At 49.0% G+C, this 17,624-nt stretch overlaps 1 long non-coding RNA gene across 6 annotated transcripts in view; it reads left to right on the top strand.

Annotated features, from left to right (window-relative positions):
- LOC123602107 overlaps nucleotides 1-17,624 on the top strand; it is a 133,265-nt gene that overhangs the window by 23,463 nt on the left and 92,178 nt on the right. The window contains exon 3 of one of the 6 annotated variants that reach the window (XR_006714365.1): nucleotides 11,648-14,601. The exons of 1 other annotated variant lie outside the window; for it this stretch is intronic. This is a non-coding gene — a long non-coding RNA (uncharacterized LOC123602107). Of the gene's footprint in view, nucleotides 1-1,292; nucleotides 1,337-9,473; nucleotides 9,915-11,589; nucleotides 14,602-17,624 lie in introns of those variants that run through there. 4 more of the 6 variants (XR_006714366.1, XR_006714367.1, XR_006714369.1 and 1 more) reach the window with 4 other exon arrangements.

The raw sequence follows: 17,624 nt of genomic DNA, 5'->3' as shown, positions 1-17,624 counted from the left end.
GGTGTAAGGTTAGGTCGTGTATCTGAGATCTTTCTTCCTTCTTTAGGAAGGCCTGGATTGCTATATACTTTCCTCTTATGACCACCTTTCCTGTGTCCCAGAGGTTTTGGGTTGTGGTGTTATCATTTTCATTGGTTCCATGAACTTTTTAATTTTCTCTTTAACTTCTTGGTTAGCCCATTCATTCTTTAGTAGGACGTTCTTTAGTCTCCAAGTATTTGTTACCTTTCCAAATTTTTTCTTGTGGTTGATTTCGAGTTTCATAGTGTTGTGGTCTGAAAATATGCACGGTATGATCTCGATCTTTTTGTACTTGTTGAGGGCTGATTTGTGTCCCAGTATGTGGTCTATTCTGGAGAACGTTCCATGTGCACTGGAGAAGAATGTATATTCTGCTGCTTTAGGATGAAATGTTCTGAATATATCTGTTAAGTCCATCTGGTCCCATGTGTCATTCAAAGCCATTGTTTCCTTGTTGATTTTTTGATTAGATGATCTGTCCATTGCTGTGAGTGGGTGTTGAAGTCCCCTACTATTATGGTATTACTATCAGTGCATTTCTTTATGTTGGTGATTAATTGATTGATATATTTGGGTTCTCCCCCATTTGGCACATAAATGTTTACAATTGTTAGGTCTTCTTGGTGGATAGACCCCTTAATTATGATATGATGCCTTCTTAATCTCTTGATACAGTCTTCATTTTAAAGTCTAGATTGTCTGATGTAAGTATGGCTACTCTGGCTTTCTTTTGTCGACCATTAGCATGATAGATGGTTCTCCATCCCCTTATTTTCAATCTGAAGGTGTGTTTAGATCTAAAGTGGGTCTCTTGTAAACAGCATATAGATAGATCTTGTTTTCTTATCCATTCTGCTACCCTATGTCTTTTGATTGGAGCATTTAGTCCATTGACATTTAGAGTGAGTACTGAAAGATATGAATTTATTGCCATTATGTTGCTCATAGAGCTGGAGTTTCTGGTGGCGTTCTCTGGTCCTTTCTAGTCTTTGTTGCTTTTGGTATTTATTTATTTGGGTTTTTTCCCCATCTTTTCTCCCCTCAGAGAGTCTCCCTTAAAATTTCTTGCAGGGCTGGTTTAGTGGTCACAAACTCCTTTAATTTTTGTTTGTCTGGGAAACTTTTTATCTCTCCTTCTATTTTGAATGACAGTCTTGCTGGATAAAGAATTCCTGGCTGCATATTTTTCTGATTCAGCACATTGAATATATCCTGCCACTCCTTTTTTTTTTTTATTTTTTTTTTTCAACGTTTATTTATTTTTGGGACAGAGAGAGACAGAGCATGAACGGGGGAGGGTCAGAGAGAGAGAGAGGGAGACACAGAATCGGAAACAGGCTCCAGGCTCTGAGCCATCATGAGCCATCATGAGCCATCAGCCCAGAGCCTGACGCGGGGCTCGAACTCATGGGCCGTGAGATCGTGACCTGACTGAAGTCGGACGCTTAACCGACTGCGCCACCCAGGCACCCCCTGCCACTCCTTTTTGGCCTGCCACGTTTCTGTGGATAGTTCTGCTGCAAACCTGATCTGTCTTCCCTTGTAGGTTAAGGACTTTTTATCTCTTGCTGCTTTCATGATTCTCTCCTTGCCTGAGTATTTTGTGAATTTGACTATGTTATGCCTTGTTGATGGTTGGTTTTTGTTGAATCTAATGGGGGTCCTCTGTGCTTCCTGGATTTTGATGTCTGTGTCTTTCCTCAGGTTAGGAAAGTTTTTTTTGCTATGATTTGCTCACATAACCCTCCTAGCCCTATTTCTCTCTCTCTTCCTCTTCTGGGACCCCTATGATTCTGATGTTGTTCCTTTTTAATGAGTCACTGATATCTCTAATTCTTAAATCGTGCTCTTTTGCCTTAATCTCCCTCTTTTTTTCTGTTTCATTATTCACAAGTTTGTCCTCTATATTGCTGATTCTCTGTTCTGCCTTATCCATCCTTGCCACTGTGGCATCCATTCGAGATTGCAGCTCAGTTATAGCATTTTTAATTTCATTCTGACTAGTTTTTACTTCTTTTATCTCCGCAGAAAAGGATCCTAATCTATTTTCGACTGCAGCTAGTATTCTTATTATCATGATTCTAAATTCTGGTTCAGATATCTTGCTTGTATCTGTGTTGGTTAAGTCCCTGGCTGTCATTTCTTCCTGCTTTTCTTTTGGGGTGAATTCCTCCATTTCATCCTTTTGAAGGGAAGAAGTAATTAATGAGGTAAAAAAAATAAGAAAATATTAAAATTAAAAATTAAAAACAAACACACTCACACACACAAAATCGAATAAATGATGCTTAATCCTAGGTGTGTTTTGGTCTGGGTGTTGAAAGGGGCTTGATAGGTTAGAGAAAAAAGGGGAAAGAAAAAAAAGACACTTGAAAATCACTTGAAAATTTGAAAAAAAATGAATACACTGAAGTAGACTAAAATGAAATGATGGAAGCAAAAAAGAATTTGAAAAAATTTATACAAAAGAAAAAAGTATAGTAGAAAAAATTAAGGAAAAATATTTCTAATAAAAATTGAAAATAAAAATGTATTTTTTTCTCTTTCTGTATTCAAAAAAAAAAGAAAAGAAACGGAAAGGAGAAAACTGAAAAAAGAGAAAGAAAGAAAATTTAATAGATGGACCAGCGAACAGACTGAAATATGACTGAAATCACTTCGATTTCCCCTAGAAGTCAAACTATGAAGCGCTTTATAGTCCGTAAACTAAGCAGACGGAGAGACTTGTGTTCCTGAAGAGTGAGGTTGGCCCAGCTGAGCGGAGCTTAGTGTAATGGCTCATTTCTCCACTAGATGGCGCTGCTAGCCTACTGGGGTGGATTGCCGTGGGGCTTGTGGGTGTGTATGCGCGTGCGCAGGAGTGCTGAAAATGGCGTCACCCAGCTACCCAGTCTCTAGTATCGGAACTCTGTTCTCCCCGATTAGCAATCATGCCCTGTCCTTTGTGTTCAGCTTCTGTCCGTTCCCCGCTTTTACACTGTCCGTGACCGAGCCCAGGCAGCACCTTCCTCCTGAGTTTTGTCTCAGCTGCGGCTGTTTTTCCTCACCCCTTACTTCTGAGGGACTGCGGCTTTCACCTGTTCCCCTCTGCGGGAGGGTCTCACTGAGCAATGGCTGGTGTCGGCTGCACCCAGGAAAGTTTGCAGGACCGGGCTGCTGCCGCTGCTGCCCAGAGACTGTGGCCGGGTGCCAGCCCACCCCAGAAAAAGTTCGTGAGGCAGTGTAGCAGCAGCACTTCAGGGATTATGGCAAATCACAACATGCATCTGGTACCAGGCCTCACCACCCCTCCACGACCTTGTTCCAGCACCAGCGAATGTGGTTGTGCTCCTGGGTCCACGGGGGCCTTGCCTTTGGGGGACCCACACAGCCTCTACCAGGTGTCCTCCAGCAGGGGAACCGCCTCTTCCTGTGTGGCCCGAAGAACCCCAGACTCCACTCTGCTCCTGGGGATTCGCCCTTCCCACCACAGCACCGCCAGGTATCGAGCTGTGGATTTTCAGACTCTGTGCTCCCCCTGTTTACAGTATTAATGGAATTTAAGCCCCCTCTTTTCTCCTTTCTCCCTTCTCCCTTTCTAGGTCAGTCCCTGTGGCTGTTTCCACTTTTCCACTTTCTCTCCAGCTGCTTTGGGGGGGTGCTTTTCCCGTATTCTTCCCCCTCCCCCGTCTCCGTCCTCTCTCTGCACGCAAAAGCATCTCCCTGTCCTCCGCAGCTTCTCTCTCCCCCCTTCACCTCTCCGAGCCACGTATCTGTTGAATTCTGTGGTTCACATTGTGCAGATTGTTGTGTTAATCCTCAGATCAGTTTTCTAGGTGTGCAGGATGGTTTAGTGTTGGTCTGGCTGTGTTTCACGGACGCGAGACACACAAAAAACTTCCATGATGTTCCGCCATCTTGGCTCCTCCTGAAGTTATTTTCTTACTTTCATGTTCAGATTGTTCATGGAAAGTGAATAGACTTACAATCAGTTTTTGTGTCTTGATCTTGTGTCCTGAGACCTCGTTGGACTCACTCACTGGCTCCAGTATGTATGGCATGGGTGCCTCCTACACATGGACAAATGGGTCAAATCCACCAGTAGTCAGGTAAAAGCAAAGTAAAGAATAAGATAGTTGATATCCACCAATGACACCTGTTGTTAGTGACATGGGGAAAAGGTGCTCTTATACATTGTTCTTGGGGGCGGAAGTTGGTACAGTTTTTTGAAAGCAGAATTTAATAAAATTAGGTAATATCAACACAATTGGCCTTGAAATGACTAAAAGTAAAAGCAAATAGAAACACACACCTAATACACACACACACACACACACACACACACACACACACACACACATATGCATTGGCAAAAAATATCACCAAATTGGAAACCAATAATAAAACCTTTCAGAAACATTAAATTAGCCATACCAGTTGAGTTAGAGAAATTTCCCCAAGGCATTAGTTAGTCAGGAAAGTAGATGTAGAGGCACAAGCGTAATAGGATCTCATTTTGGTAACAAACAGTACAAAATATCTCTATTTTTCCCTTTTTTATTAAAGTAGTTTATTAAAGTAGTTAACACACAGTATTGTGTTAGCGTCAGGTGTACAATTTAGTGATTCAACACTTCCACACACCATCACAAGTGCCCTCCTTAATCCCCACTGCCCATCCAACGCCCCCCCCCCCCACTTCCCCTCTGGTGACCATCAGCATGTTCTCTAAAGTGAAGAGTCTGCTTCTTGGTTTGTGTCTTTTCTCCCCCCTTGGCTCATTTGTTTTGTGTCTTAAATTCCACATGTGAGTGAGATCATACATTGTTTTTCTTTCTCTGACTGACTTATTTTGCTTAGCATTATACTCTAGCTCTAGCCATGTCATTGCAGATGGCAAGATTTCATTCTTTTTTGTGGCTGAGTAATATTCCATCCTCTGTGTATACCAAATCTTGGTTTCCCTCAGATCAAGGGGTAGGGTTCAGGTCAGGGCCAGAGCCGTGGCTAGGGTTAGGGTTAGGGCCCAGGAGATGGTTGGGGCCTATCTGTGGTACAGAGACCTCCCCAGAGGACTGAGTTGAAGGGGAGGAATAGGGTGAGGATCAGACTTAGGCTTTGGGTTCAGGGGCTAGGCTGAGGGTTTGGGTTAGGGTTAGGTTTTCTCTCAGAATACTATTATTATTATTATTATTATTATTATTATTATTATTTTGGTTTAAATAATTAATTAATTATAAATATAATTTATTGTCAAATAGCTAATATACAGTGTATACAGTGTGCTCTATACATAGATTCCCATGATTCATTGCTTACAGACAACACCCAGTGCTCATCCCAACAAGTGCTCTCCTCAATGCCCATCACCCATTTTATCCTTCCCCCCACCTCCCCATCAACCCTCAGTTTGTTTTCTGTATTTAAGAGTCTCTTACGGTTTGCCTCCCTCTCTGTTTGAAACTATTTTCAACAGAAAATCCCCCTCCCTTTCCCAATGGTCTTCTGTTAAGTTTCTCAAGTTCCACATATGAGTGAAAACATATATCTGTCTTTCTCTGACTTATTCACTTAGCATAATACTCTTCAGTTTCATCCACATTGTTGCAAATGGCAGGATTTCATTTTTTCTCATTGCCGAGTAGTATTCCATTGTATATATAAAGCACATCTTCTTTATCCATTCATCAGTTGATGGAAATTTGGGCTCTTTCCATAATTTGGCTATTGTTGAAAGCACTGCTATAAATATTGGGGTACATGTGCCCCTATGAGTCAGCACTCCTGTATCCTTTGGATAAATTCCTAGTAGTGCTATTGCTGGGTCATAGGGAAATTCTATTTTTAATTTTTTTGAGGAACCTCCACACTGTTTTCCAGAGTGACTGCACAGTTTGCATTCCCACCAACAGTGCAAGAGGGTTTCCATTTCTCTACATCCTCGCCAACATCTATTGTTTCCTCAGTTGTTAATTTTAGCCACGCTGACCAGTATGAAGTGGTATCTCAGTGTGGTTTTGATTTGTATTTCCCTGGTGATGAGCAACGTTGAGCATCTTTTCATGTGTCTGTTGGCCATCTGGATGTCTTCTTTGGAAAAGTGTCTGTTCATGTCTCCTGCCCATTTCTTTACTAGATTATTTGTTTTCTGGGTGTTGAGTTTGGTAAGTTCTTTATAGATTTTGGATACTAAAATCTGATATGTCATTTGCAAATATCTTCTCCCATTCTGTCGGTTGTCTTTTCATTTTGTTGATTGTTTCCTTTGCTGTGCAGAAGCTTTTATCTTGATGAAGTCCCAATAGTTAATTTCTCTTGCCTTTGGAGATGTGTAGAGTAAAAAGTTGCTGTGGCCGAGGTCTTGTTTTCTCCTAGCGTTTTGATGGTTTTCTGTCTCACATTTAGGTCTTTCATCCATTTTGAGTTTATTTTTGTGTGTGGTGTAAGAGAGTGGTCCAGTTTCATTTTTCTGCATGTCAAGTTGCTGTCCAGTTCTCCCATCACCATTTGCTAAAAGTTCTTTTTTCCATTGGATATTTTTTCCTGGTTTATCAAAGATTAGTTGGCAATATATTTGTGGGTCCCATTCTGGGTTTTCTGTTCTATTCCATTGGTCTATGTGTCTGTTTTTGTGACAATACCATACTGTCTTGATGATTACAACTTTGTAGTATAGGCTAAAGTCCGGGATTGTGATGCCTCCCACTTTGGTTTTCTTTTTCAATGTTACTTTGACTATTTGGGGTCTTTTGTGGTGTCATACAAATTTTAGGATTGTTTGTTCTAGCTCTGAAAGGAATGCTGGTGCAATTTTGATTGGGATTGCATTGAATGTGTAGATTGCTTTGGGTAGTATTGACATTTTAACCATATTTGTTCTTCCAATTCATGAGCATGGCATGTTTTTCCATTTCTTTGTGTCTTCTTCAATTTCTTTCATAGGTTTTCTATAGTTTTCAGCATACAGATCTTTTACATCTTTGGTTAGGTTTATTCCTAGGTATTTTATGGTTCTTGGCGCAATTGTAAATGGTACTGATTTTTTGATTTCTCTTTCTGTTGCTTCATTATTGGTGTATAGACATGCCGCTGCTTTCTGTACATTGATTTTATATCTTGTGACTTTGCTGAATTCATGTGTCAGTTCTAGCAGCTTTTTGGTGGAGTCTTTTGGGTTTTCCATGTTGAGTATCATGTCATCTGTGAAAAGTGAATGTTTGACACTTCTTTGCCAATTTGGATGCCTTTAAAAAAATTTTTTTTAATGTTTATTTATTTTTGAGACATAGAGAGACAGAGCATGAACAGGGGAGGGGCAGAGAGAGAGGGAGACACAGAACCCGAAACAGGCTCCAGGCTCTGAGCTGTCAGCACAGAGCCTGATGCAGGGCTCGAACTCACGGACCGTGAGACCATGACCTGAGCCGAAGTTGGACGCTTAACCGACCAAGCCACCCAGGCGCCCCCCACTTTTTAAAAAAAATTTTTTTTACGTTTATTTATTTCCAATTTGGATTCCTTTTATTTCGTTTCACTATCTGATTACTGAGGCTAGGACTTCCAATACTATGTTAAACAACAGTGGTGAGAGAGGATATCCCTGTCTTGTTCCTGATCTCAGGGGGAAAGCTCTCGGTTTTTCCCCATTGAAGATGATATTAGCTGTGGGCCTTTCATATATGGCTTCTATGATGTTAAGGTATGTTCCTTCTATCCCGACTTTCTTGAGCGTTTTTATTAAGAAAGGATGCTGTGTTTTTGCCAAATGTTTTGTCTGCATCTATTAACAAGATCAGGTTCTTATCCTTTTTTCTATTAAAGGATAAAGAAAGGTTCTTATCCTTTCTTCTATTAATGTGATGTATCACATTAATTGATTCGTGAATAGTGAACCAGCCCTGCAGCCCAGAATGAATCCCACTTGATCATGGTGAATAACTTTTTTTTTTAATTTTTTAACGTTTATTTATTTTTGGGACAGAGAGAGACAGAGCATGAACTGGGGAGGGGCAGAGAGAGAGGGAGACACAGAATCGGAAGCAGGCTCCAGGCTCTGAGCCATCAGCCCAGAGCCTGATGCGGGGCTCGAACTCACGGACCATGAGATCGTGACCCGAGCCGAAATCGGATGCCCAACCAACTGAGCCACCCAGGCGCCCCGTGAATAACTTTTTTAATATACTGTTGAATTTGATTTGCTAGTATCTTGTTGAGAATTTTTGCATCCATGTTCATCAGGGATATTGGCCTGTAATTCTTCTTTATATTCTGGTCAAACCAGATAAAGGACTTTCCCATGGTGTCCACCAGGGTCTGGGCACCAGCTGTTTCTTCGTGTGCCACTTTATGTTTTATTTTCATTTTGTGTTTTGCTTTGGATTTGAGGTGGGAAAATGTAGTGTCTGAAAAGTTCACAGCTCACTGAACTTTTGTGCCTGTGTGAGTGGCACCCGTGTCTCACTGAGGAGTGCCCATGGCGCCCCACCTCGGTGTGTTTGTTGAAGCTTATTCAGTTTCAATATTACAAGTAAGAAAATTAAAGAACCCCACCTCATCCGTGGTGGGGCACACATGGCTGTGTTCACATGCTCCGTGTCCTGCTTTTTCCCCGTTACATAGTAACACCACCACGTTCCCAGGTTGTAAAGAACCCATCTGCTGGGAATCCCGGCAGCCCGGAATATATCACACGTATCCACATTACACAGACAAGCGTCACTTTTACGGTTTAGGTGGCTGCTAATCCCATCCTCTTCTAGGTAGTTTTGCGTTAACCAACTTTGTTCACAAAATCTATGACCATCCAGTGTCCTGTGTCCTGGATAAACTCTGAATAAAAGGGTCTGCATGTACTGACCCCGTGCACCCTGGTTTCTACCATCGCTGTAAGAAGGAGGCTTGTCCTTGGAGAATCTGTTTGTTTAGAAGCTTCGTAAATCTCAGAGTCGAATTTATCAGACCAAGAATCAGACGAGCTGGTGGCCGGGGAGATGCCCAGAGAGGAGGGGCGGGGTGTGGAGTGCGTCTGGGCAGTGCCAGCCCGAGGTCGTGTGGGGAGGAGGGCCGAGCAGGAAGAGGTTGGGAAGGGGGATGGCTAGGGCAGGTCTGGGACCCAGGCTGTGTGTGTGTGTGTGTGTGTGTGTGTGTGTGTGTGTGTGTGTATGTGTGTGTGTGTGGTTTTTCTGGGGCTTGATGGCAGAGTTGAGCCGGCAAGGAGGAAGTTTCCTCTTGGTTGTTAAGTATAGTAGTGAATCCTTGCATGGTTCAGAGAGTGTGAGAGAAATCCCCGTGTCCATCAGGAAACGTGGAACAGGATCTCTGGTCCTGAAGATTCAGTCTGCATCACTCCTGAAGGGGAGGGACACAGGACTGTGTGTTGAGGGTACGGGATGTGTCACCACTCACGGCCAGGGAGCCTGGATTGGCGGGAGCCACTGAGCCTGTGGTCAGCACCTCACATTTTGCACTGGCAGCAAACGGGGACACAGCAGCTGGACCGGCTGCAGGATGACCCACAGCTGGAAGAGAGGCAGCCACACGAGCCACAGCCCCCCTTGGAGCCCTCACAGGAGCCACACCTCCCTTGGAGCCCCCGCAGGAGCCACAGCCCCCCTTGGAGCCTCCACAGAAGACAGAGCTCCCCCTTGGAGCCCCCACACGAGCCACAGCCCCCCTTGGAGCCCTCACAGGAGCCACACCTCCCTTGGAGCCTTCGTAGGAGCCATAGCCCCCCTTGGAGCCCCCACGCGAGCCACAGCTGGAACAGGCACAGGCTGGCACACAGCAGCACACGGGCACACAGCAGCTGGAGCCGCAGCCCCCACAGCTGGAGCCACAGCCTCCAGAACAGCCACAGCAGCCCATGGTTCTGGTGGGTTTTGGGCGGAGTCGGTCAGAGACGCAGGTGCAGAGGGGAGGTGTTCAGGTGTGGAGCCTCCTGGGCCGGGGTTTTACGTCCCTGCCAGGGTCAGGTCAGATGCTGGCACAGGGTCACCTCCCACTGGCTGTGGCTGCACTACTTTCTGAAGTTTCTAAATGTGATGTCTTCCACTCCCTTGGTCCCTATAATTTGAATCCCAGCTCCTGCCTGCCTCTGCGTCCTGGCATTCCTAGGAACTGGCCCCAGCACGGCCAGGGTTAGCTGGTGGGTCCCACTTCTCAGTGGCTGCTGCTTGGGAAGAGGCCCGTGGCCGCAGTCAGTGGGGCTCATCTTCTCAGTGCCCAGAATCCACCTCCTTTTTGCATATTTAGAAGACTGTGAATTTCCAATTAAATTTTAGACTAATTTTATTATTTAGCATTTTAAAATTAAGTTTCAAATTTATTATTATTATTATTTTAAGGTTTATTTATTTATTTGGAGAGAGAAAGAGAGAGTGAGGAGCAGAGAGGGAGAGGGAGAGAGGGAATCCCGAGCACTGTCAGTGCAGAGCCCGGTGTGTGGCTCGATCTCATGACCCTGAGATCACAACCTGAACCGAAACCAAGAGTCCGACGCTCAACCAACTGAGCCACTCAGGTGCCCCTAAAATTAATTAAAAACATTTTTTTTCTAACATTTATTTATTTTTGAGAGAAAGAGACAGAGCACGAGGGGGAGAGGGACAGAAAGAGAAGGAGACACAGAATCGGAAGCAGGCTCCCGGCTCTGAGCTGTCAGCATAGAGCCTGATGCGGGGCTTGAACTCACGAACCGTGAGATCATGACCTGAGCTGAAGTCGGATGCTCAACTGACTGAGCCACCCGGGCGTCCCCTAAAATTAATTTTTTAATCAAAACAACCAACACATAGTTTTAAAATTCTTTACCATTCTCTTAAGGAAACAGTACTCCCGCCAGGCCTCTGTCCTCGCAGGGCTGTGTCCTCTACCCTGAGGCCAGATGGGCTTCTGCAGCCTGGCGCCTGGAGGCAGTATCTGCCGCTGCCCGGGGCTGCCCCCTGCCCAGCTCCCACACCCTACTGCCACTCGCGTCCCCACTTGTGGGGGGTCTAATGGGCGCCTGGGACGTCCCGACCCACCCAGAGCCACGAGATGCTCACCTCCCCCAGACCCGCCGCCCCCACCCCTCTGCCTTCTGAGTGTGGCCGCTGGCTAAGCCCTCAGAAGCCCTGCTCTGGTCTCCCCAGGCCGCACGCGTGTGCAGACCCGTCCTCACACTTTGCCCGGTCCAGCCAGGGTTCCGGAGCACCTCATCTGTCTACCACGGCAGCAAGAGGCACCTCGTGTGATTGCTGGGCTGGCTGGTCTTCTGCACATGTTCCCAGGCCGCTGTCCCCCTGTCTCCACGGGCTGCAAGACCAGCCCCTCTGGCCCCCTCGGATCCTGTGTGTCCAGCTACGTGTCCCTCCCACACCCCAGCACATGCCTGTGGCTTCTGCCCTTGCCGTCCCTACGTGTCCTCACCTCTTTCAGACCCTTGCTCAAACCACAAGGTCTCGGCAGGGTTCTGCCTCCAGAAGTGTTGCCATTACCTCGCTCACCCCCTGCTCTGCCTCCCCCTTCCTTCCTTCCCAGTTTATCCATCATGTTGATGTTCCATTTACTCATTTACCTCTCTCTCTCTCCTGCCTCCCCCGCTGTCCCCAGACCTAAGCTCCATAAAGCATGAACATTTCATTCACCTGCCTTCCCCGTGTTTAAACAGTGTCTGAGACATAACAGGAGCGCCGCAAATTCGCCGAATGGATTCAGGAACGTTCGTGGGGCTTCAGGACAGGAGAGAGAGGAGCACGTGTCCGGCATCGACTTTTGAACAAGCTTGTCTTTAACGGAGTGCGCCAGCCTGACGGTCAAATGCACAGATCACAGGCACACGTATCGTGACATCATCACAATGGGAGCACAGCGAGGTCCCCGCCACTCGGGTCCTGATACTAAACGACTCCCACCCCGAATCTGGAGCCTGCCACCCCCTCTCCGAACATCGCCCCGTCTCCTCAAACACCTGCTGTCCTGACTGGTGAGTCCAGAGGTCAGCTTTGCCTGCTCTTCATCTTCTAAGATGAAGATGAACTTCATCTAAGTGGAACAAGGTGGGACGCGTCCTCTGCTGTCTGGCTTGTTCCCAGCCCACGTCGTGTTTGTGAGGTTCACACCGTTGGCCACAGCCGAAGTCCTTTTATTTTCATTTCTTAATAGCATTCTGTCATCACCGTTCATTTATGTCTTCCACTGTCAACGGGCGCTCGGGTCCATGACGCTCCGGAAACGTTCCTGCGCGTGTCCAGCCAGGCGTGCATCTGGGCACATTTCCGGGTGCGCCCTCGGAGTGGGGCGGCCGAGTCACGGGACATCGTCCAGCTTCAGTGGGCGGGAGCAGCGTGTGAGCCACGTGCAGGAGCACTGACGGCCTCCCGTCCTCCCCTGAATGTGGGGTCGCCCGGCTGGCTCTTGTGCCATGTGTGTGACTATCGTTCTGTGCTTTTACTTTGCGTTTTTAACGAGGCAGAGAACCATTTATTGTGTGTACCGGTCGATTAGAAAAGTGCCCGTTCCAGGGTCCTCCTCATGCCTCTCTCTTCTCTCTCCATCTCTTCATTTTCGTTACTGTTTTGTGGCAGCTCCCTGCTTGCCCTGGAGCGTCAGCCCTCGGAGCCGGCCCGGGGACAGACGCCGGCTGGCACTGCCTGTGCGACCCCTTCCTGGGCGCCAGGCAGGGCACAGCACAGGTCATTGGCCCCGTTCACGCTGTGCTCGGTGTTTTTGTCCCGGTTAAGAAATCTGTGCTCAGTGTTTGATTTGCGAGTTACTTATTTGTCTATCCTATGCTTTCAAGGTTTCTGTGTTTTTATTTCTAAGGTGTGTCTCTTATATGCGGGGTTAAGAAAAAAATTTTTTTTAAGTTTTAAAAAGCAGCCTGTCAAGGCCATTTGTCGTAACTGGGTATTTGGTGTGCATATATCTGATGTCCACTGTTTGGGCTTAAATGAACCTTTTCACTATTTGCTTTCTGTGGGTTCCCTCCCTCTCCATTGATCCAAAACTTAATTTTTACTCTTTCCCACCTGTGAGGTATCAACCTGATTTTAGGGTGCTTTTCGGGGCTACCCTAGAGACGAAAATGCACATTTCTGACTCACAAAAATCCAGTCAGAGGTAGTTATTTTACCGTTTCCACGCATGGCCGAGGACAGAGGTCCTTTGGGGCTGGTCCTCATCCCGCACGGGTGCTTTCCACACTGTGACTCTTATTTTAAGTAAAATTTAACCCCCCGCTGTCCGTTATTACCTTTGCTCTGTGGAGTCAAGTTCTCTGTGGATTCACCCACATTTACCCTTTCCTCCTTGCTCTCCTCCCTGCACCTTGGAGCCGCCGCCTCTGTCGGAAGAAAACCACCCCCACTCCATCGTCCCTGCGGCCTGGCACGCGGTTGGTGACTCACTGCAGTTTTTGTTGTCTGGAAATATATGTACTGGCCCCTCAGTTCTCAAGGATGTTTTTGCTGGTGTGAGTGTTCAGGGCAGGAGGTGCACGAGGCAACACGGCCAAAGGCCTCAGCAAACCGGAGCCCAGCAACGTGTCAAGAGAATGATGCGCTCTGATAAGCCGGGCTTTATACCAGGGATTCAAAGCTGGGTTAACATCTGAAAATGAATCGATGTAATCAACCATGGGAGCGGAACAGGGGAGAAAACCCACCTGATCTTACGGAGAAATCACAAGCGAGCATTAGACAAAATCCGATGCCATTCGTGGTGAAAACAGACAGACACCCCTCAGCGCGATGAGACAGGGGTCCAGAACTGAGGGGGCCACGTTCCCGACGGCAAGCCAGCCAGCCAGACGGCGGGCGGGGTTCACGGCCACCGCGAGACGGAGCAGGCCGTGGTCCACAGCAGCGTGTGCAGGGCCGCGGCCTTGAGCTCCAGCCCCGCGGGGTCTCTTGCGGGGCACCTGTGCACGCCTGGCGCCAGAGGCCCGGAACGCGGAGGGTCTGCAGCGCCCCCTGCAGGCAGGAAGCGTGTCTGCACCTTGTTCGGGACGAGACCTTGTCTCTGTCCTCCCAGGCCGTCGGGAAAGGGGGGCTCAGGCTGGCGCCCAGCTCACGAGAGGTGCAGACCTGCAGGAAACCCGCGGCCCACCGAGCGTGTGCCCCGTGAGCGCCGGGGAAGACCTGCCCCAAGCATCCTCCACGCGGTACAAGACGGTGCGCCGTGCCCGAGATCGGGGGCAGGGACGATGCCCAGGATCGCCACTCTGTTGAGGCTGAGCCTCTAGATTTGAGGACGACCGGAAACCCTGCTGGCATTTCAGTGGAACCACGGGCCCCGTAGATAAACGTTGGGGAAGCCGGGTCTCCCCAGAGAGAGCCTTCCAGTCTGTGTGAGGCTGCTTTCCGTTCTTGAAGCGCTCTTTAATTTCTCTCGGAGGTTTTGTGATTTTCACTTTTGAGGTCTGGTGCACCTTTTGTGTGATTTACACTTCTAGGTACATATGCGATTGGGGGATGAATTATAAATGATTTTGATTTTTAGTGGAATTTTCAAACTTGTTGAGCATTTAAGGAAAATGAACTTCAGAGCGACCTTTTATTCAGTGACCTTGCTAACTTTACCTCCTTGTTATAATGCTTAATCTGTAGATTATTTGGGATTGTCTCTTGTGTCTGTCCACTTATTTTTTATCGACCGCGTCCGTGAGACACTACAGTCTGCCCTCAAAATCAGTGCTTTTACTCCGACACGGGAGCTGGGAATAGGACAGCGGCCCCCTGACCCTGGCGCCCTCCCGCTGGCTCGGGGACGTGGTCATGCGCTTCCCCTGTGCCATGTGTAACCCCCAGAGCCACAGCTACTGGCCCCCGAAGCGGGCATTGTCATAGCAGAGCGCCATGGGTGGGGGGCCCCGACCACGGACAGTTATTTCCTCTCTGTTCTGGAGGCTGCTGGTCCAGGAGCAAGACTGAGTTCTCTCCGGCTTGCCCTCCGCCGCCTCTTCACCGTGTCCACACACGAGCTTCCCGTGTGTGCAGAGGGGATGTGGGAGGTCTGGTGTCTCTTCCCCTTCCTATAAGGACACCAGTCCTGCTGTGTCTGGGTCTCACCCTCATGGCCCCATTTACCCTTAATTGCCTCCCTGGACGCTCCCCCCCCCCCCACATACAGCTGCACTGGGGGTTGGGGCTTCAGTATCTGAATTGCAGGGGGGCATGATTCGGTCCCTAACAATCCTTACTCTTACATTTACGCTTTTCAGGGTTCCTCATTCCTTCCTGTACATCTGTGTTTTTATGGGGTTGTTTTCCTTTGCCCCGAGGATCTTCTTTCCACATTTCTTGAAGTGTGACTCGGCTGGTGACCACATTTTTTAGCTGTGCTCACTCTGAGGTTCACACGGGGATGTGGGCACGAGGGGCGCAGGCCTTACACAAGCTCCGAGGGAGAGGTGAGCCGCCGGATGGGATGACCAGAGAGTGCCAGCGTCTGCCCTGGTGACTCTGTTGGGCCTCCTGGGAGCCAGCCAAACAGGCGTGAGATTTAGGGCTGGTGCAGCCCAAGCAGGGGGACCCTGCACCCCCACACTTACACTCCATTCCAGGGGTGCCGGAGCCACAGGGACCCCAGGATGGATGGGCCAGCCCGGCTTCGTCCCAGGTGATATAATTCCCACAATCGGTGCTGCTGTAAATGCCCGCCACACACTGTGGTTCTCAGTGCCATGTCCATGGTGGGTCTCACTGTGCTGCATGTGAGGGCCACCCACGCTCATTTGTGGGCCCTCCGGGGGAGCATCCTTCCCCTTATCTTTTCCAGCCCCCAGGCACTGCCTGCTTCCCCTGGGTCACGACTGCTTTCTCATCCTCCGAGCCAGCAGCAGTGGCCGGGAAAGCCCTCATGCCTGCCGGCTTTCTGCTCGTGACTCTTCTGCTTCCCCCTTCTCGTGTCAGGACCCCTGTATCAGGTGACCCAGTCCGGTTTCCCCAGGCTCAGCTGAAGTCCCTTTGCCATGTAGCCTAACATCCGCGCGGTTCTGGGGTTAGGAGAGGGCGTCTTGGGGGGAGACATCCTGCTACCATCGTCTCAGCCAAGTGGAGGTAACAGGAAGACTAGCTGGCTATAGAGTCCGCGGGAAGGGCCACCGAATCCAGCCCCAGGCCCAGCCTCCAGGACTGGCTCCCCGGCTCTGCACCTGGACAAGCGTCATGCCCATTGATGGACAGTGGGACATTGCTGATGTCACCTCCCGGGGTCCCAGACGCCCTGGTGCTTCTGCCTTACTGGCTTTCCAAATATCATGAGAAAGCAACGACAGGTCGAACCTGATTACGCCCAGAGCCAGAGCTTCTAGGGCAGCAGGAGGATGCTTTCTGCCCCCATACAGCACGGAAGGAGGATGGAGACTCTGTTGGCCCCCACCCTCCCAGTTCACCACCCCCAAAGGGAAAGTTCCCCAGCCAGACAGTCACAGGCACAGGACTCGAGTGCCACATCCTGCCTTGGAGCCCGGGACTCTCTGCCCTCTTTATCATGCCTCAGAACATCCCTCGCCAAAAGCTCGGTGGAGACACTCACGGTGGGAGGCAGCTGGAGACGTGCATGTAAGGGGGCCATGCCTGGTGACCTGGCAGGGGCCCCCAGGACCCATTTCCAGGGAGATTCCTTGTTCATCCGCACGCAGTGAACAGACCACGGCGAAAGAATCGCACTGTGAATGAAATCGTTTTGTGGCCACAGACATGATTTTATTGAAAGGGAATTTTACTGTATTTTATTTTATTTTTTTAAATTTTTTTTTCAACGTTTATTTATTTTTGGGACAGAGAGAGACAGAGCATGAACGGGAGAGGGGCAGAGAGAGAGGGAGACACAGAATCGGAAACAGGCTCCAGGCTCCGAGCCATCAGCCCAGAGCCTGACGCGGGGCTCGAACTCACGGACCGCGAGATCGTGACCTGGCTGAAGTCGGACGCTTAACCGACTGCGCCACCCAGGCGCCCCAAGAATTTTACTGTATTTTAACAGAAACATGTGGTGACAGGTCAGGAAGCAGCCCTGCCAGACAGGGCTTTGTTGGTGAAAGGAGGAAGCTCAGGGGTGACGGGGACAGTGCTTTCTCGGACTGGGGGAGCCAGCAGTAGACGTTCCTGACCAGTCAGTGGTGGGCCCTGGACGTGGGTCAGTGCCTACCAATGACCACTTGCACATTACAGGACCGCTGCTCAGCATTAGCCTGGGCCTTCCTCTGGGTGAGAATATCTCAGGCGGACAGCAGAGGGGGCCAGAGCCACGTGTGTGGAATGGTGTTTCCGGTGCAGCAGATGGGGACACGCAGGGGAGAGACGAGTGCAGGGGTGATGAGAGGCCTTCCCAGATGGTGCAGTTGGAAGAAGTTAACTGAAAACTGGACTGGCCGTTCCCTCAGCAGACGGGGACACAGCAGCTGGACTGGCAGTAGCCACAGGAGCCACTTCCCCCGTTGGAGCCCCCACAGGAGCCACAGCCCCCCTTGGAGCCCCCACAGGAGCCACAGCCTCCCTTGCAGCCCCCACAGGAGTCACAGCCTCCCTTGGAGCCCCCACAGGAGTTACAGCCCCCCTTGGAGCCCCCACACGAGCCACAGCCCCCCTTGGAGCCCCCACACGAGCCACAGCCCCCCTTGGAGCCCCCACACGAGCCACAGC

The sequence above is a fragment of the Leopardus geoffroyi genome, chromosome D1 (assembly GCF_018350155.1).
Source record: "Leopardus geoffroyi isolate Oge1 chromosome D1, O.geoffroyi_Oge1_pat1.0, whole genome shotgun sequence".
Lineage (NCBI taxonomy): Eukaryota > Metazoa > Chordata > Mammalia > Carnivora > Felidae > Leopardus > Leopardus geoffroyi.
This window is presented reverse-complemented; position numbering and strand designations above follow the sequence as displayed.